At 43.8% G+C, this 7965-nt stretch overlaps 1 non-coding gene across 1 annotated transcript; it reads right to left on the bottom strand.

Moving 5' to 3' along the window:
• Nucleotides 1-6420: 6420 nt before the first annotated feature.
• Nucleotides 6421-6579, bottom strand: LOC120093379 (U1 spliceosomal RNA). The gene has a single exon (XR_005486464.2). It is a non-coding gene; the product is annotated as a U1 spliceosomal RNA (small nuclear RNA).
• Nucleotides 6580-7965: the final 1386 nt, after the last annotated feature.

The following is a 7965-nucleotide window of genomic DNA, read 5'->3' as shown; positions in this document are numbered from 1 at the left end:
TATTTTTTTAAGTGAAATTTCCAGGAGGTCACCTTTATCCAGTCCACTCTGTTGGATAGACAGAACACACACAACATACATTAGTCTGTTGCTTGTCAAACATGACAATAGAGTGTCAATCACAAACCACATCGTTGTTTCCTAGATGCTAAAATGCAGTAGATATTGTGTATGCCATGTAGTAAAGACTCTGTAAGCTGCTATTCTAGGCCATTAAACAGTTCATGTTGCTATGTGATTGACTCCCTCAAACCTTAGACTCAAGTGTGTCTACATTAGTTTTGTTACTACTATTACAATGTTCCTACAAACTTGTTGGTTTAAAGCCATGCACATTGTCTTTTAGCTCCGGGGGTAAACAGTGCAGCCAAGATTTACTTCAGTGGGGAACAGAGCTGGAAGCACAGGGTAGAATTCACTCGTTTGCCTCTCCCTGCTTGCAGGGAACCTACATTTCTTGGCCTGTGGCTTTTCCCATCTTTAGAGCCCAAAGTGGTTCATTGTTCTCATTTCTCACTGCTGATTTCACTCTCTTGGCTGATTTCACTCTCTTGGCTTTCTATTTCATTCATAAAGTGGTTTGTAGCTGTCAGATCTTCCATGACTAGTGGGGTCATCTCTTTCTTTCAAAATTCTGCATCTAATTACACCCATAAGGAATCTTTTTCATGAAGGTGGTGGAAGATTCACAGGTTTTGGGTATTAGGATGATGAACAACTTGGAATAGGATCATTATTGCTGTGACTACACCACGCCTAAAACTAAATTCATGGTATGCTTCCTTGTTCAAATTCCCTTTTCCTTCAGGCTTTTCTACCTCAGTGACTGAAGCCACAGTTAACCATTTTCCATGACTATACATTGCCCTACAATCTTTCCTTTCAGTCTTTTTCCATATCAGTCAATCAATCATCTGATCTACTGTGGTGGCGTGAATGAAAATGGCCCCATAGGCTCATAGGAAGTGGCTCTACTTGGAAGGTATAGAGTTGTTGGAGTGGGTGTGGCATTGCTGAAGAAAGTGTGTGGTGGGCTTTTAGATCTCAGATGCCCTAGTCAGGCCTAGTAGGACTTTCTCTTCCTACTGCATGTGGATCCAGATGCAGAACTCTCAGCTCCTGCTCCAGCACCATGCATGTCTGCACACTGCCATGCTTCCTGCCGTGATGATAATGGACTGAACCTCTGAGTGTGAGCAAGTCTCATGTAAACGTTTTCCTTTATAAGAGTTGTAATGATCTCTTTAGAGCAATAGAAACCCTAACTAAGACACCACCTACCAATCAATCTCTTTTACCATTTCCTCCTGCTAAAATTTACTCAGTCTTACTGGATGTGGTACACTTTCAGTCTCAGCCATCAGGAGGTAGGGTCCGAGGCCAGTTTAATCTTTCTGGTGAGTTCCAGGACAAGTAGAGGTACATAGTGAGACTCTGTCTCAAAAAGACACACACACACACACACAGAGGGCGGGGGGAGGGAAGGAGGGAAGAGAGAGAGAGAGAGAGAGAGAGAGAGAGAGAGAGAGAGAGAGCTCAGTGTAGAGTTCTACGGGTGCTGTGAGGTGTTGGCCTTCAGCATCCTCTCTTACTGTCTTACCTCTGTGAACTCCCAGCTGACCTCCTCTCAAGAAGAGGTAGATCTCAAAGCATCCCAAGCGGGAAGTCTCTGGTTTGTTTTGTCCCGTCTTTCCTTGGACTGGGAATTGGACTCAGGATCTCTTACAGGCTAGACAAGTTCTCTATCCCTGAGCTACTCCAGTCCTCTTTTTCTTTATCTCACTGGCTGGGCTTTCAGGCCCTGCAAGGGCTAGAGTTTTGATGCTACTGGTGTCCCATGCTACTAGAGGGGCAAATCAGGTACAGTAAGACACCAAAGGTTGCATCTGGGTAGACTTAACCCCTCTACATCTTACCATAGTTCACCAGCTCCATGAGAGCCTGACACTGCTGTCCTGGTCACAGACACTGAAGGTATTGTTAGCTTTGCGATGCAGTTTTCAATATTTCCTAAACCAAGCCTTCTATAGTGTCTGGCTCACTGTCATTTCAAACTCATCATCTGCAGACAGATCTCTCCTCAGCTCTACACTTCTGTCATAGATTCCTCTGGTTTTACTCTGTCCTTACAGTCTCTACCCCCCAACCTGTCTAGCCAGGCATCAAGACTGACTGGACCTTCCTTGGGGTATCTCTTACCCTTCCCCCACTGCTCCCACCAAAGTTGGAAAATCCTATTTCACCTCACCAATGGTGAACAGCCTGGTCCTAGGTCACACTTCACCCTATACTTCATGGCCAGATAGAGTCTGGAAATATCACAGAAATGGAGTCACTCCCTCGGTCAAATCCCTCAGCAGCTCCTGATCCTGCGTCACATTAACTCTGAGCTTCTTTGTGTGGCCTTAAAGGCCCCCAGTAATCTGACTCCTACTGATCAAGTGTACCCGAGTCTCCGTTGTCCCAGCACCTGCTCTACACAGGACTGCTGTCTCCATGACTTCACTGGCTACTCCCCCCATGGCTTTGTCTGGTCAGGCCTCACTAGGAAGACCTGCCTATTCTCTTCTGCCATCCTGAACCTTCTCCTTCAACCTTGTTCAGTTACTGTATCCTTCAAGTTTTGGCTCCTTAACTTGTTCTTGGGCTCACATTTGCCTCTGAACGCACAGAGCAGTGTTCGGACAAATGGCATTGCTGTCCTTTGCTCACTAGTCTTCTCCAAGTAAAATTTAGCTAGCTCTCTGCTTTCTATTTTCTTGTTTCCATATTTAAGAAGTAAATATTTTTCTTCACTGATTCTCGGAATTATCGCCAAATCAGAGACTTATTCCTAATTTGGGGTTATTTTACTGACTGGATTTCTTTTAGCACTTCCAGCATTTAAGATATTGGGATGTTTGACAGGGTTTGCTCATGGTCTATGGTGATTGATGAGTAGCTCATGACAGCAGAGGAAAGACAGCAAAATCACTAGTCTAAGCTAAACATGGCCATTACACATGCTGGTTCCCAGACTTGTCTGTGTATCAGGTGCTGTTACATAAGACTAAGTGGTTGGGGAGGATGGGAGAGAGCAGACTGGATGTATATCCTCAGTCTCAGGGAATACAGGACATTGGCAGTAGGGAGCACTACAGAACCATCTGATGGTCTCACCAAGATAACAGGCACAAAAAGGAGGTGTGTGAGAACAGGATGAAGGGGAAGACTCATAGGAAACTAAGGCACAGCTCTGAAGAAACAAGCCCCACAACAGTTTTACTAAAGGTGATCGCACCTCCAAACCAACACAGTGGTGGGCATTTCTGCAGCTGGAGCACAAGTGTACAGAGCACCCAGATGAAAAAGGCTTCCGGAGAATTCCTCCCCACAGACATGTGTGCCAACGTGGGACTGGTTTTGCAGATGTGCGTGTCAACAGGTGATCAGGTTACTGGTTATGACACCTTTATAACCTGGTCAGTTAAAAGATCTTCAGACCTGTACAGTGAGAAGACATCATGTTTATACATTTTGTGATTCTCGGGCCACTGCCACCAAACTAGGCACATGCATAGGCACACACTCACACACATACACCATGCCTGAGCCATTAGCAGTTTGTGCCCTAAATGTAAAACAAGGAATTCCCAGATGACATTTAAATTCTAGAGCAATTACTACATCCAAGTTTGAAGAGCTAGAAGGAAGGATCATTCTAAGTGATTCCATCTATTAGTGATGGGATTGCTCCTGCTTCAAAGCCTGTGATGGATTAACTCCTAAAGTACTCAGTCACTTTTCAGATCATGCCATGGTGTCATTTGGCCTAACGAGAAGCCACCATCTTCAAAATCTAAGGAAGTAGAAGAAAGGAAGGCCACAGATTATCTTAGTTGTAGGCTGTGTCTAAGGAGTTGCTAAAAAAATAAAAGCACCAAAAACATTTTTTTCTGCTTTGGCAAAAAACAATATTAAATATAAAACTTCTTCAAGTAGACATTTAGACCAATTCCTTCGTGGTTGTTTGACCATTGTAAAGATATCGTGGCATTCACTGAAGCTGTAGAGTATGGGCAAACTTTTGTTGCTGGGTTGTTTTTGAACCAGTGCTGCCTTGACAATGTGTTATCACAGCAGAAAGTGGCAGAATGCAAAATCTCCCAGAGCCTTTGACAGCAGAAGTACCTAATACTAGATGAAGGGAACACTGGACCAGCGATAAGGGGTTTGGATGGTGCACAGACCTATGTGTTCTTACTTCTTCCCAGGCCCAAGACCACCATGTATCATCGGGTTTTCTGAACCCTGAGCAAGTTGGAGCTGGTCTCAGAAACTTCCTCAGCATGACTCTAGGAGGTCACTCTTGTCCAGTGCATGACATCTGAGATCAAACTCACTTGTACCTTCTTGCCTAGAAGAAATAGAAACTAAAAATGAAACCAAAAACAAAACAAAGCAACAACAAAACAAAAAAACAAACAAACAATCTTGCCATCCAAATTTGCAAGTACTTACCAAACTAGGGGAAAGAAGCTATGGGATTTCAGTTCATTGCACCCCTGTGATTTCATTTTCATGACATTTTTTTTTTTTTTTGGTTCTTTTTTTCGGAGCTGGGGACCGAACCCAGGGCCTTGCGCTTCCTAGGCAAGCGCTCTACCACTGAACTAAATCCCCAACCCCTCATGACACTTTTTAAAAATACTAGAGTCAGTTGGACCAATGCCATCTTGGTCTGTGCCCTTGTTTTTATAGATCAGGAAACTGAGCCAGACTTGGACTGCGTCCCCTCGGTCCCACACTGCCCTACTAATTGACTGACCACAGGCTAGCATATCCCTGTGGTTCTGATTCTATCGTCTGTGGACTTTGAGGATGGCATATGGATTGTTGTGTGAAACATTTCATGCAAAAATGATTCAATAGTAAAGTAGCAATTTTGTCAGTTGGTAAAATTCTAAACAATTTACTTCAAGGATTAACAATACTACAAAAGTACAAAATGACCACACAGGTGTTTTTTCCAGGGCCTGGTGTATCTTTTGCACTTGGGATGTGCTATGATTTCCATAAATATGGGAAATCCAACTGCACAGCTGTGGCAGTGGGGGGCTGCATTTCTGCTCACCTCTGGTTAAAAGAAGAGAGGTGCAAATCCAATATGGATGGAAAAGCTTGGACAAGATGTTACAAAAAGTAACTCCCGCCTATCTCAACTCAAAGCACAGCAGAGGTTAAGTTAGCTACAACAGCTCCCTGGGAATTCCTCAAGTCCCACACTCATTTAAATCCCCATCTAAAGGAAGAATCGCACTCTGTAACCACAGCACTTGGAGGTGGAGGCAAGATCTAGAGCTGAAGCTCAGTCTTGGGTATAGGAGGAAGACAAGGGGGGGGGACTGGGGAAAGGAGGAATCTCTGTTGCTTTTTAAAGGATCAAAACATATTTGCACTTCTTTTCTGACCTGTGCAGGAGACAGAGCTTACTTTCCCTCAGTTTGACCTTTCAGCAGTGGAATTGGCTCAGCCTGGCCTCTCACTTCTTCCCTTTGAGACTGGCCACGTGGTGAAAGTGAAAATACCGTCACCAACCTACTGATTTCATAAGGGGGAGATACTCTTACTCTGTTGCTTTGTCAATGTTCTATTGCTGTGAAGAGATACCATGACCATAACAACTCTTATAAAGGAAAGTATTTAATTGTTTACAATTTCAGAAGTTTGATCCATTATCACCACAGTGGGGAGTGTGGTGGTTCACAAGGCATTGGAGAAGTAGATAAGAGTTTTACATCTAGATCAGCAGGCAACAGGCAGAGAGACACTGGGCCTGGCTTGAGTATTTGAAACCCGAAAGCCCACTCCTAATGTCACACTTCCTTCAACAAGGCCATAAGTCCTAATCCCTGTCAAGTAGTGCCACTCCCTAATGACCAAGCATTCAAATATATGAGCCTATGGAGGCCACTCCTATTCTAACTACAAGAGTTGAATCATTAAAAATCATCTGCTTTCAAACATTCCCAAACTCCGATATTGAATGATAATCTCTGGGTTTTCAAACCCAGGTGTTGATAGTTCTTAAAATGTCCGTAGCCCCCAACACCCCCATCACCCACCCCCCAGGCATGTGAAAGGTGCAGGCAAGTTTACCGCTGTGTTGAAACAAGAGGCATACGGCTACTGGAGGAATGCCAGGTCTGCTGAAGAGAAAGCCACTGCTGCAGTTCAAAGGTCAGTGGCACCCCTTGTCTTTAATGTTCTCAAGTACTTCAGTGTAAGTTTAGTATGCTCCTGGAGTTGGAAGCTGAGATAACAAAGGACCAGGTCTCTATGCTGTTCTCAGGTTGGGAAGCATCAGCTTGCAAGAGAAGATTTGTGTCTACCTTTTCAATGCTAATTCAGTCATGGTAGAGTATCTATACCATAGAAATATTCAAACACAACAAATCAGAACTCTTTACTCAATTTGTCAGGCCAGTTTCCCACATTTGGGGAAATCGAAGGGGTCAGCTCATCCTGAGTGCAATGGATAAGCCTCGCCCTGGGAAAACCACCTTGGTGATTGTGTTATCTCCACTGCTAGGTTAGGTCAAATTTATCTTTTCTTAGCAGCAGATAAGTAAATTTATCTTATTCAAAAATTGTGGAGAGCTTTCAGACCCTGCTCCTAGGAATTTGGCTGGAATTTGACCTTGGGCTAGGACTCGGAAGCAGGCTCAAGATAAATACAGCTGAGGAATGTGTTCGTTGGGTCTTGTTAAGACCCTGAATACAGTAATCGTGGAACCTTTGTTTGCGCTTTGCTTATTCCTTAACTACTTTGTTTATGTCTTAGGACTGACCTTGTCCTTTGCTTGTACCTAGAATAATATAAAAGCAGACTGGAAAAAAGTAAAGCCACTTCATTCTCAGCTCTGGCTGGAGTCATGTTATATCATTCTCAGCTCTGGCTGGAGTCATGTTATAGTGCTGTCTAATTGTCTTTTTATTTTCAATTCTCTCTCCCTCCCTTGAGACCCTGTTAACTGACTTGAGTTGGCTTGGTCAAGAAATCAATAGATAACATTATAATATGAATAAAACTGAGAACTTGGCCTTAGTCAGATGTAAGAGTCACACCTGGTTTATTAGCAAGCCAGAGCTTGGTTCATTCACTCTGAAGGTAAATAAGGAGAAAGAATAATGACAGATAGTGAAATATCCAGTCTGTTGTTGTCATCATGGTTCTGGTGGCATTGTACATAAGGAAAAGATAGTAAGAATCTAGCACAGAACGGCACTCCTCCCTTTCCCTATGCATTGCCTAGGCACCTGTCTGCATTTCTTCTGTTAAAGAATAAAGATAAAAGAAGGCTAGACACCCACTGATATAGGTAGTTACAGAGATGACTCTAGTATTGAGAAACAAGCCCCCTCCCCACTGCCAGTGGCTTACTGGGTATGATGATGCATACCTATAATCCTAGCTGGGAGGAGGTGGAGGAGGAGGAGCAGGAGGAGCAGCAGGAGGAGGAGGAGGCAGGAGTATCATTTTCCAGGCCAACCTTGGCTGCATGAAATTCTTCACAAACAATAAACACAGCAGGAGCTGACAACAGTAATGTGAGGAGGGAGTTTGGAAACCACTCCCCTGGTCCAGCTTAAGATGACTAAGATCCTAGCCAGTTAGTGGCAGTTGTCTGGAGACCCTGAGGCAGCAGAGTCTTGGCAAAGCTGTACACTGATCTCTGAGCCCCAGACACCATGGGAGAGAAAAAAGATACAGATTTCTTTTTTTTAAAGATTTATATATTTTATGCATATGAGTACACTGTATTCCAGATACACCAGAAAAGGGCATCAGATTCTATTACAGAATGGTTGTGAGACAACATGTGGTTGCTGGGAATTGAATTCAGGACCTCTTGATGACGTGTCAGTGGTCCTAGCAGATAGGGCATCTCTGCAGCCACCCCCAACCCCCATGCAGATTTCTTT

This window comes from Rattus norvegicus, chromosome 6 (assembly GCF_036323735.1).
Source record: "Rattus norvegicus strain BN/NHsdMcwi chromosome 6, GRCr8, whole genome shotgun sequence".
In the NCBI taxonomy this organism is placed as follows: Eukaryota; Metazoa; Chordata; class Mammalia; order Rodentia; family Muridae; genus Rattus; species Rattus norvegicus.
This window is presented reverse-complemented; position numbering and strand designations above follow the sequence as displayed.